This window comes from Rhinoderma darwinii, chromosome 7, assembly GCF_050947455.1.
Source record: "Rhinoderma darwinii isolate aRhiDar2 chromosome 7, aRhiDar2.hap1, whole genome shotgun sequence".
Lineage (NCBI taxonomy): Eukaryota > Metazoa > Chordata > Amphibia > Anura > Rhinodermatidae > Rhinoderma > Rhinoderma darwinii.
This window is the reverse complement of record NC_134693.1, coordinates 2,700,039-2,719,984: the sequence shown is the minus strand read 5'-3', so window position 1 is coordinate 2,719,984 and position 19,946 is coordinate 2,700,039. Positions and strand designations below refer to the sequence as shown.

The window sequence follows — 19,946 nt, the reverse complement described above, 5'->3', positions numbered from 1 at the left end:
ATTAGTAACCCGGACTGATGAGCTGTGATAAATATCTCCTGCGCCGTCCCCTCCTCGTATATTGTTCTTTGTCTCAAGTGCATTTTGGTAAGTACATTTTGCCATCATTACTGCCACAAACATTAGGGGGGGGGGTGCAGAGGACAATGACCTTCACTCTAGAGGTCACCTGAATGACCCCTCTGGCCTTCTGCTCCATCTCCGCCCAATCACTGTCCAATTACCTGTAATTTATGGTAAAATGAGAAGTGGAATTAGTTCCGGGTCCTAATAGTAATAATGCTGGAGAGGGGGAGAGGGCAGGGGTCCCAGAGATTACAGCCACAGATACAACATTTTACTGAGGGTGATAACCACAGGTTTTATTACATTCCTATTTTTTCTTGTGTCCTGCCACAACCCCTATAGGAAAGTATTTCATCCTGAGCCTCCTGGTTCACCACAGTGAGAACTGATGGACGAGTAGACCTGGAAGATAAAGGACGATGCGTAAGCTGGATGACAACCCCCTAAGAACACATCAGGAGTCGTCATTAATGGTGGCCAAGAGTATTGGGTGCTCCCCACACCCCTGTACCCCCTCATGCTGCCAGACCCCGTGATATACAATATCTTAAGAGTGGGGGGACACCAATGATTTCTGCCCCGTTGTTGAGTTTTAAAGAATTCACAAAAAAAAAGACGACTCAAGGACTGTGAACACCGGACAGGATACGACAATACACAGATGTAGCAGAGCTGAACTTGTCATGTAACTATTTGTGGCTGGATTGTTACTGATGTAGAAGAAGTAGCTGCAACTCTGTGGAAAAAAAAACATAGCAGCGATCGCCGTACAAGTGGCGCCAACATCAGCTCTGCTGCATCTATGGTGTGTATGGTTCTTACTCTATGGCCCATTGCGTGTAATATGGCGGATGGAGACATCGTCATCCCACCTAAGAACAATGTGTCGGCGTGCGGGGATGGAGCTCCAATCATCAGCTGGACAACCTCGCGCTCACCTCACCGCACTACCGGCTAATTCAGTTAGGCCGATGGCACAGGCCACTTGAAGGATGGCCGGACACAATGGTGCTGCAGGGCTGACACATTATTAAGCGCTTTGTCCGCGGAGCAGCAGAGATTAGGCTGATTTAATCCGTTTATCTCACCCCAAGTTCCTTCCCCGTCACTGCTTCTTAACTGTGTTACTCCACTCGCAAGGAGTTTGACGCCGTGAGATTGGTTCTTCCTCGCCATTCACCTCTACGGAAACTTTGCCTTTTTGACCCCGCTGCTCTGTGACACCATTTTTTTTATTAAGCTGAATCAGTGTCTTACTTGCAGATTCTAATGCCCGGCAGACTATCGCATCCATCATACTGAGACGGGTCGTGAGGAGCTGCGGGGTTTATTTTAGAAATTGTTCATATAAACATGACAAATGGCGAGGAGGGAGGGGCTGAGGGGACGCGGCAGCTTGTGGGGTGAACTATATCTATAACGTTCTACATACGGAAGCCGCAAATTTCCTATAAGGTCAAATATGGAAATGTGTAAAGTGGTAAACTGAGGTCATCATCGCCATGTGTTACACCAATGGGTGCGCCGATGCTGCATGGCGCCCAACCCTCCGCCGTTTGAATTGACATGCTTATGTTTGCGAGTTTTGACGGTAGAAATCATTTGTAAAAGTTTGATTTCAGAAATTGCAACTTTTGAAATGATATTTGTCACGATTTACAGCGGCGACCTCCAGACGGGTTTCCGAAGACTTCAAATCTCTGTGAGGGAATGAAAAAGGCTTCAGATCCGACTAAAACATACGACGTGCATAAGCCGGCCAGATTATTGCGCCGCAGCCCCCTTGACGGTAACACGGCCCCTGGCTCTGCGTGGCCTATGATTACGACTTGCCTCTTTAGGTAATGAATTTTTTAACATGGCCATCTCCTCAGCCGTGGAATTGCTGACCTGGTGCTGATGTAAATACACAGCGGAGGGAATGTAAAGTCTAGCGGCGAAGCCGGCCATGAAAATCTCGCCACAAAAAATATATATATATTAACCATTTCCACACTTAATCCTGCATTACAAAAGCTTTGATTAAGGAGGGACTCTAACCCCCCCCCCCTATATATAACGTATGGCTGCTGCTCCTGCCCTTAGTGATCCCAAATTCTAGTGCCGGGCTCTGACACTGGTAGAGTTCTCCTTTATTTTGCGTCTGAAATATTTTATTCTGTTATAATGACCTCCATTTTTATTATGATTTTATTTATTTCGTTTTTTCATGTTTGTTTTTTTTAAATTCTGATTTCATTTATCATTCATATTTATATATTTTATTTTTTTGTGTCATTTTTTGTGCGGCCCTCAAATGTGACATTTATATTTAGTTCATTGCCACGTCCGCCCTATTATTGTGCATTTAAGAATCCATTTTTTCCATGATTCCCCCATTTATTTGCATCTGTTTCCCCCCCTTTCCCTCCTCATCTTGCCAGGCCCCTCTCCCTCCTCCGTCTCTTGCTCCTGGGGGGGCTCTATGCTGACACAGTGGACTCGGCTATGTGCAGACCCCTCGGTCAGAGGAGATTTAAGACCTTCCCATATCTCTGGCAGTAAATGGCCCCATAAAACTGACAGAAAGACGCACATAGGGACGCCTGTTAACATTTTATTACTAATCACTTGCAGGCTGGTCAGTCCATTTAACCTGAGCCTGTGGTTGGCGGCATCACCAGCACTTTCTCCTTGACATTCAGTTCCTGAGCTGATCCTGGTTTGGATGTTTGTCTGCGACTGATCTGAGATGTTTAGGGCATGACCACACATGGCGGAATTCCTCCGCAACTGTCCGCATCAATGCCGCACAGAATCTGCGTTGCAGATTCTGCAGCGGATCTGCACAAAATGTGCAGAAAATTGATGCGGACTGGCCGCTGCGGACTGCAGGAAAAGTGCTTCTCTTCTCCCTATTCAGTGCAGGATAGAGAGAAGGGACAGCACTTTCCCTAGTGAAAGTAAACGACTTTCATACTTACCGGCCGTTGTCTTGGTGACGCGTCCCTCTTTCGGCATCCAGCCCGACCTCCCTGGATGACGCTCCAGTCCATGTGACCGCTGCAGCCTGTGCTTGGCCTGTGATTGGCTGCAGCCGTCACTTACACTGAAACGTCATCCTGGGAGGCCGGACTGGAGACAGACGCAGGGAGTTCTCGGTAAGTATGAACTTATATTTTTTTTTACAGATACATGTATATTGGGATCGGTAGTCACTGTCCCGGGTGCAGAAACAGTTACTGCCGATCGCGTAACTCTTTCAGCACCCTGGACAGTGACTATTTACAGACGTCTCCTAGCAACGCTCCCGTCATTACGGGAGCCCCATTGACTTCCTCAGTCTGGCTGTAGACCTAGAAATACATAGGTCCAGCCAGAATGAAGAAATGTCATGGTAGTAAAAACAATACGCTCCGCAGCACACATAAGATCTGCGGACTTCATTGCGGAATTTTGACTCTCCATTGAAGTCAATGGAGAAATTCCGCCATGAGTCCGCAACCAGTCCGCCACTGCTCCGCAACAGACAGAGCATGCTGCGGACACCAAATTCCGCTCCGCAGCCTATGCTCCGCAGCGGAATTGTACGCATCGTGTAAACGAACACTTCTAAATTTAAGTGAAAGTCAATGGAGAAACGGCTCCGCTGCGGATTAACGCTGCGGAGTGTCCGCAGCGGAATTTAAGTGAAATTCCGCCATGTGTGAACCCGCCCTTATTACCCATGAACAATAGTTTCACAATAAGTGATCAGTCCAGCGTTGTGGCATCCTCGTCGTCTCCACATCTAGTAGTCGTCAGATACAAATATAGCGCTCAGTTGTCACAAAACAAACATTTTAACACGTCGGATACATTTTATAGATTAATAGAATTAGTTCAGCCGGATCCAAACATTACAGACAACGATTCTTGGAGAACTACATGACAAGGTTAATGCCCCATCTAGAAGTCAGAGAAATAATGGCGGCCATATTGGTGATCACACAACTTTCCCAGGCCTAGATATATCTGAGAAACAGCTAAAAGAATAGAGGACTTCTATGAACTGACAACTGATCCCATGACAACACTTACTGTCCGGTGCATCAGCAGTTCAGCCTTGTCGTAGGGGCATTGAGTGTTTCCTAATCGCGACTATTGAAGCAAATTAGGATGTGGAAATGAATGGGGATTAACACAAAGTCCTTATGACAGAGCTGATCTGTGCAAAACAGAAAAGTGTTGTCTTAGGGATAATTCCATCAATGTTGTATCCCGGATAAGATTGTGAGGAGACTTGTGCAAAACTTTTTGTATTTTTCCATTACGTTCTGTCAATCATCAAAATATACTTGGAAAACCATTATTTGTGTATCTTCTTGCTATTTTTCTGCCTTACAATGAAATCTTATATATACTATCACTATACTGTTTATATACTATCTATATATTGTCTCTATACGATCTATACACTGTCTCTATATTATCTATGTACTGTCTCTATATTTATGTACTGTCTATATACTGTCTCTATATTATCTATATACGGTCTCTATACTGTCTTTATATTGTCTCTATACTGTCTCTATATTATCTATATACTGTCTCTATACTTATATACTGTCTCTATATTATCTATGTACTGTCTCTATATTTATGTACTGTCTATATACTGTCTCTATATTATCTATATACGGTCTCTATACTGTCTTTATATTGTCTCTATACTGTCTCTATATTATCTATATACTGTCTCTATACTTATATACTGTCTCTATACGGTCTCTATATTATCTATATACTGTCTATATAGTGTCTCTATATTATCTATATACTGTCTATATACTGTTTCTATACTGTCTCTATAGTATCTATATACTGTCTATTCTCTTTATATTGTCTCTATATGATCTATACACTGTCTCTATATTATCTATGTACTGTCTTTATATTGTCTCTATATTTATATACCATCTCTATAATATCTATGTACTGTCTTTATATGTCTCTATACTGTCTCTATATTATCTATATACTGTCTCTATACTGTCTCTATAGTATCGATATACTGTCTCTATTATCTATATACTGTCTATTGTATCGATATACTGTCTCTATAGTATCTATATACTGTCTATACTATATATATATATATATATATACTGTCTCTATACGGTCTCTATATTATCTATATACTGTCTATATACTGTCTCTATACTGTCTCTATACTGTCTATAGTATCGATATACTGTCTCTATTATCTATATACTGTCTCTATTATCTATATACTGTCTCTATATTATCTATATACTGTCTCTATTATCTATATACTGTCTCTATATTATCTATATACTGTCTCTATTATCTATATACTGTCTCTATATTATCTATATACTGTCTCTATTATCTATATACTGTCTCTATATTATCTATATACTGTCTCTATTATCTATATACTGTCTCTATATTATCTATATACTGTCTCTATTATCTATATACTGTCTCTATATTATCTATATACTGTCTCTATTATCTATATACTGTCTCTATATTATCTATATACTGTCTCTATTATCTATATACTGTCTCTATTGTATCGATATACTGTCTCTATAGTATCTATATACTGTCTATACTATATATATACTGTCTATACGGTCTCTATATTATCTATATACTGTCTATATACTGTCTCTATATTATCTATATACTGTCTCTTCTGTCTATATGTCCACGTCTCTGTGGGGGGGGGGGGCGCAGGAAGAATTGCTGCAGGTGTCTCTGCTTTGTTTTTACAGAAGAATCATGTCCAATCCCTGAAATGTGAACATAGGAAGCTGCTGTTTCCGGGACAAGAAGAAAAAAAATGTTTGCAGCCTCTTCTGGGGGGAGCAGGTTCTTAGTTTGAAAACCATGTTTCTTGGGGTGTCGGATGTTCTTGACCTCGGCAGATGTTCTGCACAGAGAGGATGAGCCGGTGCTGCAGGAGGACAGGTGTCCTGAGCACAGAGCCACAACAAGGGCGTTATCTGACCCCCGCAAGGTCACAGTGAGGGGTCAGGGGTCAGCTCTGTGTTGTCTGTCTGTATCCTCAGCACAAGGAAAACAAAGTGTTAAATGTCAAGTAATTAGTGGTGTTAAATGAACATGAGAGGAGCACTTTACTGGTCCTGCCCTGCAGTCCGCTGCTGACTGCAATACTATGACCCGGCACCACCACTAACACCTCTTCTATAAGGGCACGTCCAGACGCGGCGGACAGTCCGCAGTGGAATTCTGCTGCAGCCGTTTTTTACATTTGTTTATATACATTTTTAGGGAACTTAGTTCAGACCTTGCAGAAAATAACTGTGCGGACCAGAGGCTGCGGTGCAGAATTTCCCCTCCCAGCATGCACTGACTGTTGCGGTGAAGCAGCGGAATTTCACTGCAGATTTCAGCCTTAGCAATGCAAAAACTGAAATCTGTGGCAAGTCCGCTGTGATATCTGCAACGTCTGAATTACCTGTCACATATGCAAATGTTGCTGCAGATTCATTGCGTAATTGCCCCAAATCTGCACCAACATTTGCAGCAGAAAAATTCTTCCACGTCTGAACGTGGCCTTAATGGTGGCCCCATAGTCAAACAAACCCGGTTGTGATTGCTGCCCTCATAGCTTGTGTTTCTAATGTGGAACCTGCCCCCTTTATTTGCCATCCTCTTATGTGGCAGAAGGGCTGTTTGGCCCCTCAGACACCAGGACCCGGGCACCACTCAGACACCAGGACCCGGGCAGCACTCAGACACCAGGACCCGGGCACCACTCAGACGCCACTACCCGGGCACCGCTCAGACACCAGGACCTGGGCACCCCTCAGACACCAGAACCCGGGCACCACTCAGACACCAGGACCCGGGCACCCCTCAGACACCAGAACCCGGGCACCCCTCAGACACCAGGACCCGGGCAGCACTCAGACACCAGGACCCGGGCAGCACTCAGACACCAGGACCCGGGCACCACTCAGACGCCACTACCCGGGCACCGCTCAGACACCAGGACCCGGGCACCCCTCAGACACCAGAACCCGGGCACCAGACACCAGGACCCGGGCAGCACTCAGACACCAGGACCCGGGCACCACTCAGACACCAGGACCCGGGCACCACTCAGACACCAGCACCACAGTGGTAACAGTGTGGCGCACAAGGTGTTTCCCAGTATCGCTGTGGTTTATGTTGGCCGCAGGTTTCAGGCTGGATCAGTGTGATGTGGGACGTGGCTGCGTTATTACCAGTTATACATTTTTGATCTTTTATAGTTTTCGATGACGGAATTTATTTCACAAATTCAAGTTTCACCAAATGTGCAAATCTATTCAGAATCCACCTGTCGTTGGGAGACATCAGGCTTTGTGATTGGCTTCCAGTGAATCAAAGTAAAAGGTCAGGGAATCACTTTCCCCATTACATTCTATAAGCATTTTACATCTGCAGTGGTTTTTCTGTGTTGCTGATCTGCGATTGGAATGTGTTGACCGTTGTGTGTTTTTGCAGGGTTTGTGTGGTTGGATTTGCAGGGTTTTTTTTTTGTTTTTTTTTGCAGGGTTTGTGTTTTGTTTTTTTGCAGCTTGGTTTGTGTGTTTTTTGCAGGTGTGCGTGCGTGCGTGTGTGTGTAGCTTGGTGTGCCCCTGTACTGTGTTGCCCCTGTTTGCACAGTCAGGGCCTCCTGTGGGGGGCACTTTGCAGGGGGCTGCGTTGCCTGGGCTCTCACTAGCCCCATGGCCGGTGCCCGGCTCCCAGCTGCACTGAATCCATCAAAGCCTCTCTGGGCCTCACACAACGCGCGGCTTCATTCCAATTAACCCACCAGGCCTGGAATAACTTCCTTCAGCTGTAATGGATTTTCAAGGCGGCCGCGTGGACAATCGCTGCCCCTCTTTACACTAATTGGCAAAGTAAAACATTAAAGTGCCTTGTTTTGGCTTCCATGATAATAATTTCATTAGTTCTGGTGTCCGCAGCTATTTGGTTTTGATAGGGGCCCGTTCCTGCCCCCTTCCCACTCCCTTTATTCCCTCTTCTCATTTTGCGTATTGATCCGGTGCTAATGGAGGAATCAGACACCAGACCCTCACAGACCCCCCCCCCCCCCCCATATGGAGCAGACAATCAATGACTGGAACAACCAGAGGGTCCTATTCCTCCCAGTGGGGAGAGTAGTCACAGCCGTCCTCAGCTGGAAGCAACTGGCAAAAACGCCAAAGTATTTGGGGACTGTACAGGATGAAGGCGGAGGGGCTGCAGCTTGTCAATCATCTATAATGCATGTAAACCTATATAATATAACAATTCTGTCCATGACCATAAACATCCCCAGACTACAGAGAATCTACACCGGAGAGATCGCTTGTTCTGGGGGGAGATTTACTAAGCAAATTGCTCCAAAAAAAGTGTCGTACTTGTCGCGCTCCAAATGTAGTATTTCGACACTTTTTTACCCGATTTTTGAAATGATTTATTAATGTATTTTTTGTGCAAAATATTGGAGTAAAGTACGGCAGGCGGGAGGAGAGATAAGTGTCGTAAATGTCTGGCAAGATGCGCCAAATTTATCATACACCGTGCGCCACTGTGGTAAACTTGGCGGTTTCTGCCCGTCTGGCCTAGTTTTATTAATAAATCTCCACCATTATGTCAATTATTTTTTTTAATGTTTCCACAAAAACACAAACTATTTTTTTAAATGTCTTGCAGCAAATTTGACACAAAAGGGAAGGCTGTACAAGCAGTTATCAGTGCGACATCGTACGGCGGAAATATTTGGCGTCATGGGCATTTCAGCTTTCTGTGGCTACTGTGCGTCAGATCTGCTAGTCATGCAGGGTTACATCACATATCGCTGCTGGCCATTCAAGAGTCTGGGAAAGTTGGGTGACAACCACTGAGGGAGCTGTAATAGTGGCCATATTGGTTGTCACCCAGCTTTCCCAGAAACAAATGAGGGAAATTGATAAGAACTCGACAGAAGAGGACGAGTCGAGGGCTGAAATGTCATTTATTTATAGTTTGTAATTCTGCTGTAATTATTGAGCGCACGCAGCGGCACCAGGCGCAGCATCTTCCCTCCGCTGCCTTGCGTTCACCTTAGAGCAACCCCAGCTGTGCCCTGAGAAGTTTCCGTGTCTTGTAGACTTTCCCGTGAAGACAACAGAGCGTCAGATCATTTCTTTTTTTCTCAGCTCATCCTTTGAACGGTAGAAACAAATGCCACATAACGATCCTGAGCACATGTGCCGCAAACCTGCGAGATCTGGAGACATTCCAGCGGCTATTATTCCTGGCAGAGGAGCAGATGCAGGAGCCGCGGGTACTTCGCACCCTCTGGTGTTCTTCCTGGCAGCTTGGACTCGGAACCTCCTGGTCCAGGATCCAGTTCTGCACTCCTGACAGGAGTCTGAGAAGGAAGGAGCAACTGGAAGCTCCTGGATACAATGGTGTCAGCCTGTTAAATATCCAGATCAATGGATTTCACACACAGAAAGCTTCTGAGGCCTCGGTGTGAGCATTTCAAGCCCAGAGCTCGGGCTGTAACTCAAGCCGGCAACTCAATAAATTAAAGGGGGAGCCATCAGCCGCCCTTCACAGCAAATTGTGAGACTTGTCAATGAGTCAAAACAGTACGTGTGATGGTTCTGGGTGAATGTCATTGAGGTTAAACAAACCAGCTAAGGGGAAGATGTGTGAGGAGACGCCGGGAGGGAGAACAATATCACCTTACCTCTCATGGCTGCTCCACACCTTCCCGTCACCAGGCGGCTACTTCTACACTCATCATCATCTCATTGTCTTCCCTCGTCCTATCCATATGTCCATCTAAGACTCAACACATTCAAAACATCCATCCATCTTCATGAAAGGTCAAGTAGCAGCATGTTTGGACATTTGACATTTTCATGTCCTGGTAAGAGATCGGAGAGGAGGGGGAGTGAGGCCTCAGGCAAAGGTTGATTGCAATAAAATGGGTAATATGTCGATTAAGGAGAAGAGGAACCGGGAGGACGAAGCAAACGATATGAAAATGTCTTGTTAGCCTTAAATCCATCGCATGATCTAAAGCTCAGAGTTATTAGAAGTAGCTTTAATCTTGGGCTATCTACCAAACCCTAAAAATCTAAAAATGGTGGTATTATTGTGTAAATTTATCCTTAATGCAAATACCATTTTACAAATTATATATAGAAATAATCTACATAAAAATAGTGAGTGCAGCTCTGGAGTATAATACAGGATGTAGCTCAGGATCAGTGCAGGATAAGTAATGTATGTACACAGTGACTCCACCAGCAGAATAGTGAGTGCAGCTCTGGAGTATAATATAGGATGTAACTCAGGATCAGTGCAGGATAAGTAATGTAATGTATGTACACAGTGACTCCACCAGCAGAATAGTGAGTGCAGCTCTGGAGTATAATACAGGATGTAACTCAGGATCAGTACAGGATAAGTAATGTAATGTATGTACACAGTGACTCCACCAGCAGAATAGTGAGTGCAGCTCTGGAGTATAATACAGGATATAACTCAGGATCGGTACAGGATAAGTAATGTAATGTATGTACACAGTGACTCCACCAGCAGAATAGTGAGTGCAGCTCTGGAGTATAATACAGGATATAACTCAGGATCAGTACAGGATAAGTAATGTAATGTATGTACATAGTGACTCCACCAGCAGAATAGTGAGTGCAGCTCTGGAGTATAATACAGGATATAACTCAGGATCAGTACAGGATAAGTAATGTAATGTATGTACACAGTGACTCCACCAGCAGAATAGTTAGTGCAGCTCTGGAGTATAATACAGGATGTAACTCAGGATCAGTACAGGATAAGTAATGTATGTACACAGTGACTCCACCAGCAGAATAGTGAGTGCAGCTCTGGAGTATAATACAGGATATAACTCAGGATCAGTACAGGATAAGTAATGTAATGTATGTACACAGTGACTCTACCAGCAGAATAGTGAGTGCAGCTCTGGAGTATAATACAGGATATAACTCAGGCTCAGTACAGGATAAGTAATGTAATGTATGTACACAGTGACTCCACCAGCAGAATAGTGAGTGCAGCTCTGGAGTATAATACAGGATGTAACTCAGGATCAGTACAGGATAAGTAATGTAATGTATGTACACAGTGACTCCACCTGCAGAATAGTGAGTGCAGCTCTAGAGTATAATACAGGATGTAACTCAGGATCAGTACAGGATAAGTAATGTAATGAATGTACACAGTGACTCCACCAGCAGAATAGTGAGTGCAGCTCTGGAGTATAATACAGGATGTAACTCAGGATCAGTACAGGATAAGTAATGTAATGTATGTACACAGTGACTCTACCAGCAGAATAGTGAGTGCAGCTCTGGAGTATAATACAGGATGTAACTCAGGATCAGTACAGGATAAGTAATGTAATGAATGTACACAGTGACTCCACCAGCAGAATAGTGAGTGCAGCTCTGGAGTATAATACAGGATGTAACTCAGGATCAGTACAGGATAAGTAATGTAATGTATGTACACAGTGACTCCACCAGCAGAATAGTGAGTGCAGCTCTGGAGTATAATACTGGATGTAACTCAGGATCAGTACAGGATAAGTAATGTAATTTATGTATACAGTGACTCCACCAGCAGAATAGTGAGTGCAGCTCTGGAGTATAATACAGAATAAGTAATGTCTGTACACAATGACTGCTTTTCATGGAGATCTGTTGCATCTATAAACTGTAATATGGTATTGAACGTAGAGCTTTTTTATTTTTAATAGGCCCAGGTTATATGGTAAATTCTGCCATGCAATGCCCTTTGTAACTGGGATCATGCATAATTCTACTTTCATAAGAAATAGTTCAAAGAAAACCTTTTTCTTGAGTCACTTTCTAAAAGAAATCAATGTAAATGTTGCTGGAGATTTTCCTTGACTTGCAGCGTGATATTAAATCTATTAGCAGCCGGTAGATGGTCGCTCTGCTCGGTCACACATTTTGTGCAGCCATTGGGATGTGGTTACAAGACATGGTGGGCACAGAGCGGCAGTGAGGGGGACAATGTGCCCCCACGCTGCAGATGTGTCCTGACTGTACCCGGAGTAGCTGCTCTTCTATTTGTAAAAGTCTAAATTGAAGCGCACTAATATCTACATGAAGATAAATCTAGAGTTAAAGTCATCTACCCCTGACCAACTGGTAATCGACAGCCGGGCTACAGACTCGCGGTCGGCACCGATCAGCGCCATTGGTTTGGGAACAGTTGGCTTTGAGATTCTACATGTGCGACTCCCCCCCCCAGTTGTCTGGATGCTGTGCTTATATAAAAAGCCGGACCACACACAGACGGTAACACAGGTGATACAGGATTCAGATGGAGCCCTCACAGTGGGTAAAGTTTTGCATCTTAGAGCTTTGAAGTAATTTGTAAAACAGCTGAGTAATCAGACGGTGGGGGAACGAGGGGGAGATGCTGAAAATTGTGGGTTAAAATGCCGGAAAACATAAATCTTACAATATCCGGGGAAATACAGAGCAGGCGATCCTAGTGGACGTCCATTCCAATGCATGAGGATTCACTGGGCGTCCGCCTATGGCGATGACTTAATATCTCTGCCTGGTGTGATTTGGCTTCTCCTTGAACCCAATGGGAGTGGTCTGACCCCAACCTCTTCACCGTCGGGTGGTGTGACGCCTCACGCCGCTTGTTTACTCAACATGTGAAACATATGTCACCCCAAGAAGACAGCATTTATTTTACCTCTCGCTCCCCGCCGCTTCCAGCGCTTTTACTTATTGCGTTATTTATTTTTTGACTGCTCTTTTCAACAATCTTTGGAACATTTGAGGTTGAGCGGAGAATAATGACCTAGGACCACACGGAAGAAAACGGCATGTCCAGTCCTGGAGCAGTAAATGTCCCACGTAACAATGTCATGAAATGACCCCCAATGCAAAGCAGGAAAGACCGGAATCTTTCTTGACATTTGCTTTTCACTAATGATCGGTTTATTGATCAGGACAGAAGTTATCAGTGCACAGGCCGGCCCATCACAAGATCCTCCACTGGGCCAGTTCAAGGGTAAAAATGGGGCCATGAGGTCCAGCAGACCAAAACCCTCCGTTAGTGCCGTAATTATAGGGGGTGCAGAGTTTGCAGTTGGCCCTGGTGCATGAGGCGGCCCAAATATTAGGTGAGAGGACAGCCGTGGTATGAGTGACATGGTACGTCTGGGGCCCTGGCACAGATTTCGGAAGTTACGTCTCTGCCCTATCCGAGATTGACGCTGTAGTGGATCACTTGCTGCATAACTAGATAAACTTGCCACTCAGGGGTCTGGAAAAGCTTCGAGTTTAGGAGGAAATGCTCTGCACCTCGGCCTCTTTATAGTCATGTGATCGGGAAATAAGAGGTCTGATGGTTTACTGAGGGGGGGGGGGGGGGATCATTGATGGAAGAGGGAGAGATAGAAACAAAATAGATGCATCTTTCAGCAACCTGATCCTGCAGCCCGGACCCCTGGAGATGTGAGCAGACCAAGCTTTACAGAATTAAGGGAGCAGCGTTTCATGGAAAATCCAATAAATGATCCTGTATAGCCAGACGTCTGTAAATAGAGGTCTCCAAATTGAATCACTCTGAGGACTCGGGGCAGCGTTTGTGTCCTGATGCCGGAATATCAACCAAAACATCTCTAAATAATCAGCAGGATGGGAAATGATTTATTACAAAAAGTTTTCTGTGTCAAAACAAATCACACGCAGATTGTGACCAAAACTTGTCCTGACGCTTCCCCAAGTTATGATCCCAGGAGCCGTGAGAACGAGCGCGTTACTTAGGATGACAACTAATATGGCCGCCATTAAAACCTTGCGATTGTCACTCAGCTTTCCCACAGTCCTGAATAGCAATTATCCAAAGGGGCTTTTTTTTTTTTTCATTTTGCCATTCCCATTAAACGATCTTCTGCTCGGTCATCTTTAACACCTTGGCGCCGCTCACCGTATATATGTCCTCGTCTGCTGTTAAGGACCAGCGCTGCATATATATGGCATAGTAATGACCCAACGTCTCTGCCCACGCCCTGGGAGGACGGCTGTGATTGACAGCAACGGACAAAATTTGAGATAACAATGGTGGAATGTCTTTTTTGGTTTTCATCATGCCCCCCAGAAAAATATATGTAGCCCGAAATAGTGTTATTAAATACAATTCATCCCGCAAAAAAACAAACAAGCGAATTGGAACGCAGTGACGCAAAACGAAAAAATTCCCTGCGTCCTCACGGTCAAAATTGTCTGCGTCCTTAAGGGGCTAAAGCTGCGCTATAACGTGGCGCCCGATATGCAATATATTATCCAGCATGGAATGATATGGCGGCCGGTAATATGTCTAATGCGGTCTGGGCTCGCTGCACGGACATGAACGGTCGTATGGCCCTGCGCACTTATTAGGATGGTCGTATGGCCCCGCACACTTATTAGGATGGTCGTATGGCCCCGCGCACTTATTAGGATGGTCGTATGGCCCCGCGCACTTATTAGGATGGTCGTATGGCCCTGCGCACTTATTAGGATGGTCGTATGGCCCCGCGCACTTATTAGGATGGTCGTATGGCCCCGCGCACTTATTAGGATGGTCGTATGGCCCCGCACACTTATTAGGATGGTCGTATGGCCCCACTCACTTTTAGGATGGTCGTATGGCCCCGCGCACTTATTAGGATGGTCGTATGGCCCCGCGCACTTATTAGGATGGTCGTATGGCCCCGCGCACTTATTAGGATGGTCGTATGGCCCCGCGCACTTATTAGGATGGTCGTATGGCCCTGCGCACTTATTAGGATGGTCGTATGGCCCCGCGCACTTATTAGGATGGTTGTATGGCCCCGCGCACTTATTAGGATGGTCGTATGGCCCCGTGCACTTATTAGGATGGTCGTATGGCCCCGCGCACTTATTAGGATGGTCGTATGGCCCCGCGCACTTATTAGGATGGTCGTATGGCCCCGCGCACTTATTAGGATGGTCGTATGACCCCGCGCACTTATTAGGATGGTCATATGGCCCTGCGCACTTATTAGGATGGTCTTATGGCCCTGCGCACTTATTAGGATGGTCGTATGACCCCGCGCACTTATTAGGATGGTCGTATGGCCCCGCGCACTTATTAGGATGGTCGTATGGCCCCGCGCACTTATTAGGATGGTCGTATGGCCCCGCGCACTTATTAGGATGGTCGTATGGCCCCGCGCACTTATTAGGATGGTTGTATGGCCCCGCGCACTTATTAGGATGGTCGTATGGCCCCGCGCACTTATTAGGATGGTCATATGGCCCCGCGCACTTATTAGGATGGTCGTATGGCCCCGCGCACTTATTAGGATGGTCGTATGACCCCGCGCACTTATTAGGATGGTCATATGGCCCTGCGCACTTATTAGGATGGTCTTATGGCCCTGCGCACTTATTAGGATGGTCGTATGACCCCGCGCACTTATTAGGATGGTCATATGGCCACGCGCACTTATTAGGATGGTCATATGGCCCCGCACACTTATTAGGATGGTCGTATGGCCCCACTCACTTTTAGGATGGTCGTATGGCCCCGCGCACTTATTAGGATGGTCGTATGGCCCCGCGCACTTATTAGGATGGTCATATGGCCCCGCACACTTATTAGGATGGTCGTATGGCCCCACTCACTTTTAGGATGGTCGTATGGCCCCGCGCACTTATTAGGATGGTCGTATGGCCCCGCGCACTTATTAGGATGGTCGTATGGCCCCGCGCACTTATTAGGATGGTCGTATGGCCCCGCGCACTTATTAGGATGGTCGTATGGCCCTGCGCACTTATTAGGATGGTCGTATGGCCCTGCGCACTTATTAGGATGGTCGTATGGCCCCGCGCACTTATTAGGATGGTTGTATGGCCCCGCGCACTTATTAGGATGGTCGTATGGCCCCGCGCACTTATTAGGATGGTCGTATGGCCCCGCGCACTTATTAGGATGGTCATATGGCCCCGCGCACTTATTAGGATGGTCGTATGGCCCCGCGCACTTATTAGGATGGTCGTATGACCCCGCGCACTTATTAGGATGGTCATATGGCCCTGCGCACTTATTAGGATGGTCTTATGGCCCTGCGCACTTATTAGGATGGTCGTATGACCCCGCGCACTTATTAGGATGGTCATATGGCCCCGCGCACTTATTAGGATGGTCGTATGGCCCGCACACTTATTAGGATGGTTGTATGGCCCCGCGCACTTATTAGGATGGTCGTATGGCCCCGCGCACTTATTAGGATGGTTGTATGGCCCCGCGCACTTATTAGGATGGTCGTATGGCCCCGCGCACTTATTAGGATGGTCATATGGCCCTGCGCACTTATTAGGATGGTTGTATGGCCCCGCGCACTTATTAGGATGGTCGTATGGCCCCGCGCACTTATTAGGATGGTTGTATGGCCCCGCGCACTTATTAGGATGGTCGTATGACCCCGCGCACTTATTAGGATGGTCATATGGCCCTGCGCACTTATTAGGATGGTCGTATGACCCCGCGCACTTATTAGGATGGTCGTATGGCCCCGCGCACTTATTAGGATGGTCATATGGCCCCGCACACTTATTAGGATGGTTGTATGGCCCCGCACACTTATTAGGATGGTCGTATGGCCCCGCGCACTTATTAGGATGGTCGTATGGCCCCGCGCACTTATTAGGATGGTCGTATGGCCTCGCGCACTTATTAGGATGGTCGTATGGCCCCGCACACTTATTAGGATGGTCGTATGGCCCCGCGCACTTATTAGGATGGTCGTATGGCCCCGCGCACTTATTAGGATGGTCATATGGCCCCGCGCACTTATTAGGATGGTCATATGGCCCCGCACACTTATTAGGATGGTTGTATGGCCCCGCGCACTTGTTAGGATGGTCGTATGGCCCCGCGCACTTATTAGGATGGTCGTATGGCCTCGCGCACTTATTAGGATGGTTGTATGGCCCCGCACACTTATTAGGATGGTCGTATGGCCCCGCGCACTTATTAGGATTGTCATATGGCCCCGCGCACTTATTAGGATGGTCATATGGCCCCGCGCACTTATTAGGATGGTCATATGGCCCCGCACACTTATTAGGATGGTCGTATGGCCCCACTCACTTTTAGGATGGTCGTATGGCCCCGCGCACTTATTAGGATGGTCGTATGGCCCCGCGCACTTATTAGGATGGTCGTATGGCCCCGCGCACTTATTAGGATGGTCATATGGCCCCGCACACTTATTAGGATGGTCGTATGGCCCCACTCACTTTTAGGATGGTCGTATGGCCCCGCGCACTTATTAGGATGGTCGTATGGCCCCGCACACTTATTAGGATGGTCGTATGGCCCCGCGCACTTATTAGGATGGTCGTATGGCCCCGCGCACTTATTAGGATGGTCGTATGGCCCTGCGCACTTATTAGGATGGTCGTATGGCCCCGCGCACTTATTAGGATGGTTGTATGGCCCCGCGCACTTATTAGGATGGTCGTATGGCCCCGCGCACTTATTAGGATGGTCGTATGGCCCCGCGCACTTATTAGGATGGTCATATGGCCCCGCGCACTTATTAGGATGGTCGTATGGCCCCGCGCACTTATTAGGATGGTCGTATGACCCCGCGCACTTATTAGGATGGTCATATGGCCCTGCGCACTTATTAGGATGGTCTTATGGCCCTGCGCACTTATTAGGATGGTCGTATGACCCCGCGCACTTATTAGGATGGTCATATGGCCCCGCGCACTTATTAGGATGGTCATATGGCCCCGCACACTTATTAGGATGGTTGTATGGCCCCGCGCACTTATTAGGATGGTCGTATGGCCCCGCGCACTTATTAGGATGGTTGTATGGCCCCGCGCACTTATTAGGATGGTCGTATGGCCCCGCGCACTTATTAGGATGGTCGTATGGCCCCGCGCACTTATTAGGATGGTCATATGGCCCCGCACACTTATTAGGATGGTCGTATGGCCCCACTCACTTTTAGGATGGTCGTATGGCCCCGCGCACTTATTAGGATGGTCGTATGGCCCCGCGCACTTATTAGGATGGTCGTATGGCCCCGCGCACTTATTAGGATGGTCGTATGGCCCCACTCACTTTTAGGATGGTCATATGGCCCCGCGCACTTATTAGGATGGTCATATGGCCCCGCGCACTTATTAGGATGGTTGTAGGAATGTCAATTCCTTTCGTCCATGAATCTTGGGGTTTTCTACATGTAACGGAGGAAGGAAACGAGTCGCGTTGAAATTAAATCCGCAGGTGCCGGATCAGTTTATTATTTCACTTTCCTTCGATGTGTGGAAACTTTTATACTATTATTACATGTTTTCCTTCGCTGCCGCCATTCGCTTCTAGATGACATTTCCCAGGATTCTCTGCGCTGGAAATCTGTTCTTTTCCTGTAAAAATGCACCAAAAATTGTTTGCAAACTCGACTGCGACCAGCGCTGATTGTTCTTGCGGCATGAGAAGAATTATTCTGGGGACTGGACAAGTACAGACCATCCTTGTCTTCTGTGGAAGCTGCGGGGACGTGTGAGGAGCAAACTGTCAGATCCCTTCTGTTCTCGTGTCACCATAAAGAGGGTCCGACAGACAGGGAGGAGATCCACCATAACCGCCTCCTGTCACCTTGTCACTGTCTATATAACCAGAACATCTCCAACAGACAGAGGACTACTCCCCCCACCAGGCCATGGTCCCCGATGTCTGCAAACAGCGACAAGAACCTTTGGTGTAAAACATTGCAGGTTTTATAGATGTATTTTGGATGCAATAGTAGATGCGTTTCTTAACTGCACTCATGTCCCTCTGTGATCCCGGCCTTAAAGAAACATGACGCACTTAAAGGGCCGGGACCACAAAATGACGTTGAGTGCAGCTAAGAAATGCATCTACTATTGCATTCTAATTACTCATAGTTCTTAGTGCATGGAAACATTGAAGACCCTTCCTGACATAGTCCTACTCGCACAGCTGATGTGTTTGTTACACTTTATCAGAATTATAGAATTCTAAGTGCAGCAGCTCCAGACTAATAGCTTCTTACCTACACTGAAACATTGTAACAAGCCCAACAGCTGTGTAAGCAGGACAAGTTCAGGCTGGGTTTTCCAGCTGTAAATGTAAGCATTAAATATTACTGCACCTTGACAGCAAGCAGAGATCTTAAAACTGGTGAAGAATTGAAAACAAAGTAGATGATGATGTTGCAGAACGTCTCATCGTGTAATGATTTCACTTTACTCCTAGTCAACAATTTTCTGGGAAGCCTTAAATGAGGAGGAGAATGCTTGTTGGCTTCCTACTTCTATCGTTACCATCCATTTTCCCAAAAACTGACAATCACTTAACAGATGATAAATGTGCTCAGAGCAGTAGTCAGTTCCCCTCCCCCACCCTGCAGTTCTCTTACTCGTCCGTCCGGGGTAGAAGTGAAAATGCTGCAAGGTATGATGGTCCTGAATCCGGAGCAAGAATGGCGCCTAGGTCTTTTTTTTTTTTTTTTTTTTGATTGGCCATTAAAATGTTGTTATTCTGGTATCACCACAACGTTAATTATTAGGGGATTTGATCTCGTTGCAGTGTTACATTATGGGATTAACTCATTGGCCGCCAGCACAGAGGGGATCCTTCCATTTCCCCCTGATCCATTGTGGAGCCGAGGCAGGAAAATCTCTCACTTTCCCTTTTGCAGTGGATTGACTTTGTGTCGTTGATGGTAAGATCTCTTACACGTCTGTCAGCCGCAGTGCCCCCCTCGCATGGCCTTGTTACCCCCCTGTAGTTTGGACTTTCTCTCTGAATGGGCC

General features: G+C 46.4%; 1 protein-coding gene and 1 long non-coding RNA gene across 3 annotated transcripts in view; one reads left to right on the top strand and one right to left on the bottom strand.

The window, feature by feature from the left end:
* RNF220 (ring finger protein 220) overlaps positions 1-19,946 on the bottom strand; it is a 222,693-nt gene that overhangs the window by 132,162 nt on the left and 70,585 nt on the right. The window lies entirely within an intron of this gene.
* LOC142657521 (uncharacterized) overlaps positions 1-19,946 on the top strand; it is a 152,432-nt gene that overhangs the window by 97,691 nt on the left and 34,795 nt on the right. The window contains exon 3 of the long non-coding RNA XR_012849937.1: positions 19,720-19,855. This is a non-coding gene — a long non-coding RNA (uncharacterized LOC142657521). The remainder of the gene's footprint in view (positions 1-19,719; positions 19,856-19,946) is intronic.